This window comes from Corvus moneduloides, chromosome 3, assembly GCF_009650955.1.
Source record: "Corvus moneduloides isolate bCorMon1 chromosome 3, bCorMon1.pri, whole genome shotgun sequence".
Taxonomy (NCBI): domain Eukaryota; kingdom Metazoa; phylum Chordata; class Aves; order Passeriformes; family Corvidae; genus Corvus; species Corvus moneduloides.
Window position 1 is genome coordinate 12013511 of NC_045478.1, and position 11398 is coordinate 12024908.

Here is an 11398-nt window from a genome sequence, read left to right on the forward strand (position 1 = left end):
TTGGGAAGGCAGTGGCAGCATTGTCACTGTGTGCTTAGGAAGGTAGAAGAAAAATTCTTTCAAGCCTGGAAGTGAGAAGCTGTCTGGAAAGCAGGAAAAATAAGCCAGAGCAACTTAAAATCATAGAATAATTGAGTTTCATATTTTTTTAATAAGACAAGCCCCAGGGAATACACAAATATAATCAGCCATTTTGAAAGCACTTGTTTAAAAAAAAAAAAGAATATATTTGAAGAATTATGGCCTGGCATTTTAAATCAAAATGAATAAACTGAATGTTAAGCAGATGGCATCTACAACATCCTCAACCAGAGGATGTATATCCTGGCAGTAGAGTAAAATTTATCCCTGGCCTAAGCTTTGCCTTCTGTTAGCTAAAGGAGCAGTAGCAACATGCTAGTGCAAACCTGAGTTGGCATGATCCTTAGCTTTTCCCTGGGGAATCCCTGTCTTAAGCAGATGTCTCAGCCCTCTTCTTCTAATTGTCTGTTTGCCTCCTGTCAGGGAGGTGCAAGTCTAACCTTATATTTAGCAAAAACTGTAGGGTGTGAAGTTTTGTGTGTGGGTGTTTTTTACTTTAAGCAGTGTTAAAGCTATTAGCATCCTAATGACTTAACAGTGTCTGGTCCAACAGACAGCTCAAGGGTTGACTCTAGTCAGTAGAGCACAGCCATCTGTCTCACCACCTCGCTTCTGCAGGACACGAGGAATAGCTGCTGGGATGGCATAGGCTTCTTGGTAACCTTGTCATGTATTTCTCCACCTGGAAGTGGTCCAGCAATCAGAAACTGAGCTCCCAGTCCCCACACTGACAGTGACAAGGCTGAGTGCCATCCCTGGGCTGGGAATTCCTGGTGCAGTTTGTGCTTTGAGGGTTGTGTGGGGAGAGAATTGGAAGTGCAGGTCAGGATGCTCTAAGGATGAGCTGCCCTGAATTACCTATATTGCCATTGACATCTCTCGCATTTTTCTGCGTAATATTTAAATAGTACTGGCTTGGTAGTAGAAGTTTTAAGGATTCTGTGCTTTTTCAGTTTATACATAGATAAGTGTGTTCAGCTGCTGCTCCTTTTTTGTATTTTAAATCAGAATAGAATTCATTGCTTCATTTTGGAACTTTTACTTTCTACTTCTTGAGTAAAGGACTTTAAAACATGAAATAATGTTGTGGTTGCATATTTAGGATTGAGAGTTTGACCTCTGATGCACACTTCATCTCATTTAACTCTTCTCTTTTGCCTTTGAACTACAACATTATGTATTCTGTTCTGTAATGCAGCTTCACTTAACTCTTTATTTCCAAATAGAATTAATTTAACATCTTTGCTATTTATGCTTACTTGAATACTGATTGTACAGCCTTAATTATTTCTTACACAGCAGGAAACTTTCAAAATAGCAGCTGTGTTTTTCCTTAATCAAATTGGTTGTGAACTACGACTGCTCAAATCCCTAGGTGGATAATAAGCTTTACTCCCCGCAGGTCCCCCAGACTACTACACTGAGGGAACTGAACTGACTCCCATGTTTCATTGTATAAATGCATTTTAACTATGGATAAATTGACTTGCTGGATCTTGCCAAAGTAGTAAAAGAGAATTTTCTCTTCTGTGTTAATATGTGATGCCTCCTTGTTAATATCCTTCCCTTAAAGCAGCATTAAGGTTTCTACTAAAGTAGAAAAGAGTGCCTTATTTATTTCAGTCCATTTTTATCAGGCTGGTGTTTAAGAAATGATCACTTTACTTTTTTTCTGACTCACAAATTCTCCCAAGGACAGGAGCAGTTACTCATAAATATGTTTCTTCACCCTGTGGTTATGTAACAGTGTTGTAAGGAGTATCTTGATATTTAGTTATTTTCTAAACTCATTAAATTGTTGTTCCTCTTCATTCCCCTCAGCTTTCCTATGGAAAACTCTTGATACCAATCTTGGGATGTTTATCTCCACTTTAAAAGGAATATTTTAAAGATATGAAACTGGAAACTCTAAACTTTTCAGAGTAGTTTATCCTCCTTCCCTTCCATGGCATCGGCTTTCCCACTCGATGGCATCTCAATCCAAATGTGATACCTCAGTGAACTTGCCTTGCAGCCCATTCCGTGCAGTTATTGCTCACGAACAAGAAATGCTTCCTGGCATCTGTTCGTAGTCTTCTTTTTAATGCCCCTTTCATACCTGCTAATCACATTAACCCCGTGAATTACACTGACATCGTTTTTACATCCCGTTTGATTTTGTGTTTCATTTTGTTTTATATTGAAAGAAATTTAGATATCTGAGATAATTTTTTTAAAAGATTAAAAAGCAGACTTCCAGAATGTTGTGTGTATTTGATTAAAAAGCTAATTCAGTCCTAGTTACTACTTAAGTTGTGCTGAGGGATAGCTATTCTGTGTAAGTTGCAAAAGTTTTGTAATTTTATAATTCAGCTGAAAAGGAGGTTCTCCTTGATAGTTGATGGGTTTTTATTTCCAAAATTTAGTTTTTCTATATAAATGTAATCAATGCTGGAATTAGAGAGTCTTTCAGGCCTGTCATTTTTGTTGTTGTTGGGTCAAAAGGTAAGGGGACAAAACAATGGTATTTAGAGCTGGTTTTTGCAGTCCTGTAGCACTGGAGGGTCAGAAGTTGTCTCTTACTACATCACTTCTCTATGGGAAAGGGTGGGTTTCTGGGTTCTGTGAGGTGCTGCCAGTCCTTTCCCTGTCCTGAGGTGTTCCTGCAACAGTAGTTCACTACCCTGGTGTGTGGCAGTATGAGATTAATTGACCTTTGGCTCTGGGAGTAATGCACGGTAGAAGACACCTTGCAGAGTGCTCTTTGCTTTTGAAAAAAGGGAAGTTATTCTCTATTGAAGGCATTTAAGTAACTTTTCTGATTTTTACTCAGTAATTAAAACTGTTTCATTGATAACAATCCTTTTAAATAAATTTTAAAATTCACAGATTGCAGCCTCTGTCTAAGTATTGGGAAGGCTCTGGATCATCCTCAACAAGGTAAGAGTCAACTCTAGTACTTTCAGGCTTGCACAGAACAGCTGTTGAGCAGATTTGAACATCATCAATGATAAATGAACACTCAGCCCCCCTTGAATACCATCCTTTATGCAGTTTTACTCTTGCACCTCACTGATGCTTTCAGAATGCTATCTGGGCATAATATTCTCGCCTTGAGGTTTTTATTTGTTTGCTTTTCTCATTATAGAACAACAATTGAGAATAATTCTTCCCATGTACTTTTTTCATTTACTCCACTGTTTGTTTTGAGTCATTTCACTGTTATTGTTCTGGTCTGGGTAAACCCTTGGGACAGAATTGGCTTAGGCAGAGAGCAGGATTTGTTCACATCCCTTTTGAAGTCCTGGTTCTGTAATTTTTATGGGTCTCCTACTGCCATTTTTTTTTTCCAAATCTTGACCAAGTTCCCATCAAACTCTCTGAAATATAAGTTGTAAATACCATGCATTGCTACAGAACTGGAGAGAATTTGCAGCCAGCAGCAAAGTAAAGCAATGCTAAAAAAAAAAATGTTTTTCCCCTAGAGAAAGGGAGTTTCCTGACTTGACTGGCTACTAATTGGTACAAAGATTTGTTTACACAGAGGAGCTATTGCTAATTAGTTCCCTGTGTGGGTGTTCTACTGGGAAATTAGTGTTACATTTTGATATAATTTAATCATCTTTTATAATGAATTGTTACAATTTGCAGTAAGGAACATCTTTTTAGGAAAAAAACGAATCTGCCCGGCACCACCCCTGAGTTTCAAAAGGTAATTCCTCTCTAAGCAGCAGTCAAGGTTACTATTTGGAAATTAAATGAATAAAAATCCATAATTAGATTAAACCCAGTTTTTAGTCACATGTTTATAAATATAGCTCCAGAAACACAACCATGTGTTTTTCAAAGCCAAAACTTAATTAAGCTGAATTAAGCTGATTTATGAACCGGATAGCTTGACCTCTGAGATCGTGAGGACAGTGAAACTGAATATTTGGGAAGAGTGTTTGTGCAGTTACATTAACATTATTGAGGTTATGGTCAAAACAGAAGTTCACTTCCAAGCTTTTCTGTGGGGAATTTATTTTCCTTGTTACCTTCACTATTATTTTGGGAGCAAGCTTGCACTTCTCTTAAGTTATTTTATTTAGAGAGTTGAAAAAGTAACATTAAAATAGCTGTCCTATAGAACCTTATGAAGGAGCCGGTCCCCTTGTTTTTCTAGTGGCCTCCCCTGCCTCAATACTTGCAAAATGAAATGACCACTATTGGGCATTTAAATTACATTCTTTATTTCAGTAGTTTCAAAAGATTGGAAAATTAATTTCTGAATTTAGAACTGCTTTAACTGGACTTTTTTCAATATAAATGTTGTTTTACATAAATATAGCCTTTATACTAAATTGCTAAATGTTTTGGAAATGAATTCCTATTTCCATGATTTCGTTATTATATCTTTTAATTCTTAATATAATGCATACCATTACCAGTGCACATTATTTTCCTTTGGCTGTACCAGTCTTAGCAACAGCTTATTCTAAAATCCAATTTAAATTGAATCTGTTCAGCAGAATTATATGGAATAAAATCTAGTTTGAATACCTGATCATTTCAGCCCAGCTTCATTTTTAATGGTATTACTACAAAAATTTTTGGATGTTACAAATTTCACTTTGAATAGAATAATTTCCATTTCTCATGGAAATTTCTTTTTTAAGCTAGAAAGTTGCATTGCAAAATTGAGATAGGGAAGAGCAAAGTGATCCCAAGTGTAATCTTGAATGTTTTTCATGACAGACGGACGTTGAATGTTTAGCATCACCTCTTTGGATTTTTGAATGTGAATTGGAACCACTGTATTTCTAGGTAAGACATAACCGAGTGTTTGTGTTAAGCACCCCCTTCCTTTTATACCTGAATTGTGGGAAAGCTAAAGAGGGCAATATGCTGGACTTTGCTTTGTGCAATGCTTATGTATTTGTTGAATTAGTGCAATGTTATTTGAGATTTTAAGTACTAATAGTTCATTTGTCCTAAATTTCTATGTTCCCTGAGAGAAACCACAACAGCCACTCTTGTATGGTCAGTATACGTACAGGACTGAATTTTGTGATCAGGTGTATAGTTGTTCTATTAGCTCATTGTCATCTAGAGGGGTAGGTGAGTGCTGTCTGCCCCTTCTCTTGCATCAACACCTTCACTCAGCAGGATATGCTGGTTTAGGGAATTTGCTGCTGAAAATCTGTGGGATTGCAAAGGCTTCCCAGAGGATTACTTTTCTGTCAGTTTAGACCTCTGCATCAGCTCACTGCAGATTCACACAAGTACTGGTGTCAGTGCAAGGGAATCAGTGCCAGTACCTGCAGCAACAAATTGTTTTATTGGCTTTGAACTCCTTATTTCTCTCTGCTCCAAGAAAAGGTTTGATACATGAGGAAGACTGTGAAGGGGTTGTGAACAGCTGCAGACTTTAATAGCTGGGGAGAAAGCAGATGGGGATAGAGATGAACTAGAAAGTTTTGATCTGTAGATGTAATTAAGAGAAAATTTGTCACTGAAGATTACCTTCTTCTTAGTGAAATGCCAGTCTGGCTTCGCATGTTTTCTACAAAGGTTATAGGGACCAGAAGGGAGATCTCTGTCACACTTCACATGCAGCTGAGTTGTGGCCAGCACTGCACTGGGGCTGCACGGCTGAGAGTCACAGACATCAGTTCTGGTGGTTGTGACCCAAACAGTGCTGTTTGCCAGCCCTTCCTGGACTCCAGGGAAACGTGAAGCAGACAGGACATTTGACCTGGAGTGCTTTGCAGCATGCAAAGCCTAAAATCTGAAAGGCAATAGTATCTTAACTAGTAGTTGTGTGGATATTAAGTATTGTGGATAGTAAGGCTGTGCGAGATGGTGGCTTTGATCCAGTGGTTTCTCAGAGAGATGGAAGCCACTGGGTATGGAAGGGATTCTTTAAGCTAACCCTGCTTTAGTAACAGTGCATGCTGTCATTAATTCAGCTTGCTGTGAGAGGCATCCAAAAAGTGGTGTTGTGGGCAAAAGCCTGCAAAAACTTCCATTTGTTGTAGGTGAAAATAAGCCCAACATGGCAGCAGCCTGACTGGGTTTCTGTCGAAGCTGGTTCACAGTACCCAGGTGAACCCAGGGGAGTCTGTCAAAATAAAGGTGTTTGCTGGTCATGTGGAGGTTTGTTCAAAAGAAATAAAGCCACCTGCAGAGGTGGAAGGTGTAGAGATTTATCACTTTAAGGTCACAAAGGATGTGGAACCAGCATAGCTGACAGACAGCGATATTCCTGTTTCATTTCACTGGATGGCTGAACAAACCCAGGTCCAAGGGACAAAGTGGATGGGAGGGGTGGCAGGAGAGACTTAAGATGAACAGCTGCAGCCAGAGCTTGACAATTTCTGCAGTGTAGAAAATTATTCTCTGTTTTAAACGACTGATGTGAACTTGTAAGGACTGTATACATAAGCAGCAAAGCTATTTTGCTTATTTTATTTTTAGGTTTTATTTTCTCCATTAAAAGAGCTTCCAACCTTCTATTTTGTTACAGTCATATGGGATTTGAAATAGGAATTATGTATATGACATACCTATTAAATTTTATAATAGCACTTCAACTAAAATTAATGGCCCAGGATGATCCTTCTGGGCCAGAGAGGAGAGAAACTCAAAAATGAGTGCTCAGCATGGACTTATCTACTCCACTGGGGGGGAGTGAGATGAGTTGAAGGGAGATCTTGGAGGCAGTACAAATAGAATGAAAAGGAAGAATAAAAGGAAAAATGGTAGGAGTGATGAATAATACTCTTGGTGTATCAGAAGACACAGGAAATGAGGAGAAAAAAAAAGGGAGTGAAATGAGGGAATAGAGATTTGTTAAATTATGGGCTATTTCATATTTATTCCATAGAAAGTTAATATGACTGCAGTGTGGTTCACTTTTATTAAGTTCATTGGTAGAAAATAATAAACTGGTAGGAATTACACCTGGTAAGAAAATTAGTATTTTGTTTTACCTGCTATATTTGTGAAGTCCTCACTGTTTGCTCTTTGAGATCTTTTACAGTTAAGACTTTTTTTTTCAAAATGAAACCCTTAAATATGACTTCACTGATCTTAAATATTGGGTTTTTTTCAGACTGGCAAAATACAAGCTGTAGAAGCATATGAAGATTTTTTTTGTAAAAGGAAAGGTTCTGAAAATCAAATCTTAATATAAAAGTGACAAGCCAGTAATAAATTTTAAATACTAATGCAGCAGAAGCAATATTTTGTGCTCTTAGCTGTGAGCTGTTTGAGCTGTGCTGGGAATTTTACATGATAAGGTTTTAATTTCTGTCAGTGCAAAGAGAAAGACTGAACCTCGTACACTATTTTTAAATGGCCGATATCTCTTACAACTTTTGAAAGGTGTGACATGTATTATTGCTTTAATTCTCCAGAGTTTGAATGTTCTTATCAGATTAAATAATTGTATAACTGTTTTCAGAAGTGTTTTGTATATACATGTATATGGTGATCTATTACTCTTGCTTTTTTAAATGACCTTGGGAGCAGCAGCACATGGGGTGGGAAGCGAGTAAACTAGTTTTCATTTTCAGTTTCCTGTTTTCTAAGAATACATTGGAAAGTTTCTTAGTTAAATAATATCATAACAGACAGTTGGAAGACAAACTATGATGATTATATTCAGGTCTTCACATGGTAAGTATGTTCTTAAAATAGTAACTGCTTGACAAGAATTAGGCATCATTTTCTACCAAAAGTAGTGTGAACTGTTAAGATGAAGTTAGCAATGCAGGGACAGCAAGATCAAACATTTAACCTAGTCCAGACAATTAAGTTGGATGCCTAAAGTAGGCTTCACTAACTGCTTCAAGATTGATGCTTAAGTGCCAGAATTAAGATCTAAAGCTGAATCGCTGGAGTGAATTTGTACTTCACACACAAATGTGTCCTTAGTTTACCTTAGGCCATGATAACTTACTAACATCTCGGCTATCTTGATACAATGAGGAGCACGGTGGTCATAGAAGTTCAGAATGCATTTCAGACATTTTTTTAGGAAGTAATTAAAAGTTCATAAACAAGATGATAACTTTCCACGCCTGTTGCTGTGCAGTTTTTGAGACTGATTTTATCTCACATAGTATCTTGTATGGGCGTGTTCTGTACGGTTATGAGGAGTACCATGTAATGAAGTTTTCAACACAGACCTCTAGTCTAATTCATTGCCAGGTATTTTACAGATAAAATGCATAAATGTGTTTCAGGGAGAACTGTGAAGAAAAGTACTGTGGTAATTGTAGGGGTTGCCTTGTATTGTTGGCCAGATGTGTTTTCCCAAGAACTGGGTACACTCTCAATCTGGAATTCAGCTTTATGCCAGATTTTGGTCTGTAGTGCTAGACTGTGACTCAGAGCCTAAAATTAAAATGCTTTTCCTGAGTTTTATGTCTTCAAAGAAGGATGGTTTTCCAGCAGGTGTTAATGATGAGATGTCTGCTTATTTACAGACACCTCAAACTTAATGAAGTTTTTGAAATTAAGGGTAAAATTTTTCAAAAGTAGCAAAAGAGAAACTCAGTCACTTCTTCTGAAACAAAGGCTCTAATTTTTCACCAATAGGAAAAAATAAGGCCTTTTGTTATCTCTTTTTTAATAAAAAAACCTCTTTCACATATATTTTTCTTCCATGAAAAAGATTGTAAGCCCTTTTTTTGCAATGTTCACCTTCATTAGCACAACTTGCTGACTTCCTTCCTCAGCTGCAGTTCTTCCTACACTCAGAGGTCAGAAAAGAGCAGGATCAACAAGCCACACATCTGGCTGTCTCTCTTTCCAACTGGAACAAAGAAACAATTTTTTAATGGCTTTTTGAGTTAATTGTAAACAATTTGGTTTTGGAGTCGCTGACTTGCAGCAAATGTTTGTCGTAGGCGGATGTAGGGAAAAAGGACTATGTCCTAATGCAATTCCTCTGTGGCCAGCGAGGAGAAAAAAATCACTTAAAAAAAAAGAAAAGGAATGTCTTGCTCCTTGTAGCACTGAAGTATGCTGAGAATTTTGAGTGCATATATAAGACATTTCACAAGCTTAAAATATATGTTTTGATGAGGCTGAGAGACAGAAGTACTTGCTCATTTAATTTTTCTGTAATCTTCTATACAGTAATACTGATTTTTCCACCTCCCTTTATTTTCAGGAGCTGTTTATGTATGAACAAACTTGATAGTGATAAAAGACCAGGGACAAACAATAGGAATAGGGAAAAACTATTTTAAAATGAGAGTTCTGTTCTAATACTTTTCTCTGGTATTTATATTGTTCCTAAAGGCATTTTTCCAGTAAACAATTGTCAAAACCCTATACTTACAGTCATTAACCCTTAATTAATATTTTGAAAACAAATCCTTAAATAATTAGTGAAGTGTAGTAGTTTTCTTACTTTCCCAATTATTGTAATCTTTAATACTCTCTAGAATCAGGTAGCCTCATATCTAAATTATTAGAATTACCTATTTTTTTTTTAAGTGTTTTATCTAAAGTAAACATCTGGTGTGACTTTTATACTTTTATACTTCACAACAGGAAATACTACACTTGTTGATTTACAGCACTTCTGAAACCCCAGCTACTTTTAAAATACCTTGTTGTAGTTTAATGTGTCTTATTTTAAACTCATATTGCTCCCATATCTTGCTTGCTTTGTTTAATAGGTTTGTCATGATGGTTTTATTTCTAATAAATGTCTTGATCTGAAAAGTAAGTTGCTAATGCTGTTTGGAATTATGCCAAAGCTTATGACAAAATTGAATAAAATGAATCATTCAAAGGAAACGTTTTCCATCAATTTGTTTGTAGGAGGTAAAGTGTGCTGTATTATGATCACTTTTTGTCAAAATTAGGTGTTTGGGTTGCTAATGCCACTTAGTGGATATCTGCCTTAACTGCAGCCTGTTCCAAAGCCAAATCAGGTGTCTGACAGCTCTCTTGATTTGTATATTGGAGTTTTCCTCCTGCCTAGAATATGTTGACTATAGCATGTTTTCAAGAAACTTTTAATTATCAGGTGCATTTTAGGAAGTTTATTACAGCTAGTTCATTTCTTGGATTAAATGCATTAAAATGTAGGAATTATTTATTACAGAATTTTAAACTTAGAGGAAAATGAGGATCTTATTTGCATATTTCGGATTATTTGAAACATTAAACAACCATCTTGGTCACTTTGCACTGATTCTTTAGGTTAATGAAATATAAATTGATACTAAGGGGATAATTTTGGTGGTTTAGGCAATGCTTTGTTTTAACCCTTTTGGTTGGAAGATTGATGGCTGGGCAAACACTGACCTGGATGGAACAAGCTGACAGTTCAAGAATGGAATTGAAGAGTTGAAAGTAGTGAGTGCCTTTTGCTTGGTGTATCCAAAATGGGAGTGGGATAGGCCCTGCTGTAGCTGGACTTCCTCAGACTTCAAATAATTGGTTAGAGCAGGGTGCGGATGGTGTCAAAGTTGTGGGTTTGATCCCTGTATGGGCCATTCACTTCAGAGTTGAACTTTATGATCCTCTTGGGTCCCTTCCAGCTCCGAATATTCTGTGATTCTCCTTTGGAAGATCAGAAAGGTGAGATAGACATCAAATGTCTGTTCTACCACCGTCATTGAAAGTTATAATTTCCTGAATATAATTTTTTAATAAAGACTCTTTATTGCTAAGCAGTTTGGATGGTAGTATTAATAACTTGTTGTATTTGATACAAAATTTAAATATATTTTTAAAAATCTTTTATCTGATACCAATACATATACACATATATAATCTATATTGTAAGTATTTTTTTCTAATATTAGTGTTTTTTAAAAAATCTATAATAAAATAATATCATCCTTTTTGCAATTTAAAGGCTTTTTTTTTTTTTATGGAAAAGATTTTTTTCACTTTTGAAATGGATATTGATTTAGGTCTTTCTTTTCGGTCCTTAAACTCTGTTCTTTGAACTTTTTTTTGACCTCAGTAAATTTCTGTTATTTCCCATCAACCCTGATAATCTTCAATCACTAAGTATTTTTTACCTAATCTTTCAGGCTTTTCTGAAGTTTTAATTTATGCTGTTTTTATTAGTAAATCAGTTGAATAATTTGCATCTAAAATAGTAATTGGCTCAGAGGAGAATAAACCAAAATTCAGCTTCCAGACATATTTTAGTGCTGTATTACAGGCTGTTTAAATTAATGGTGAAGTTTGCACGACAATACAAAGACTTTTGTTGGCTTGTATAACAATATTTTTTATAAAATTTCTTATCTTCCATTTGTTTACAGTGAAATTAGGAATAATTGCAGGGTTTTATCTGCCTTCTGCCATCCTCCAGTGA

The 11398-nt window shown here is 36.2% G+C and overlaps 1 long non-coding RNA gene across 3 annotated transcripts in view; it reads left to right on the top strand.

Annotated features, from left to right (window-relative positions):
* LOC116441803 overlaps positions 1 to 11398 on the top strand; it is a 31902-nt gene that overhangs the window by 12746 nt on the left and 7758 nt on the right. For 2 of the 3 annotated variants that reach the window (XR_004239242.1, XR_004239243.1), the window contains exons 2-4: positions 2950 to 3000; positions 4798 to 4866; positions 10315 to 10647. This is a non-coding gene — a long non-coding RNA (uncharacterized LOC116441803). The remainder of the gene's footprint in view (positions 1 to 2949; positions 3001 to 4797; positions 4867 to 10314; positions 10648 to 11398) is intronic. The other variant, XR_004239244.1, reaches the window with a different exon arrangement.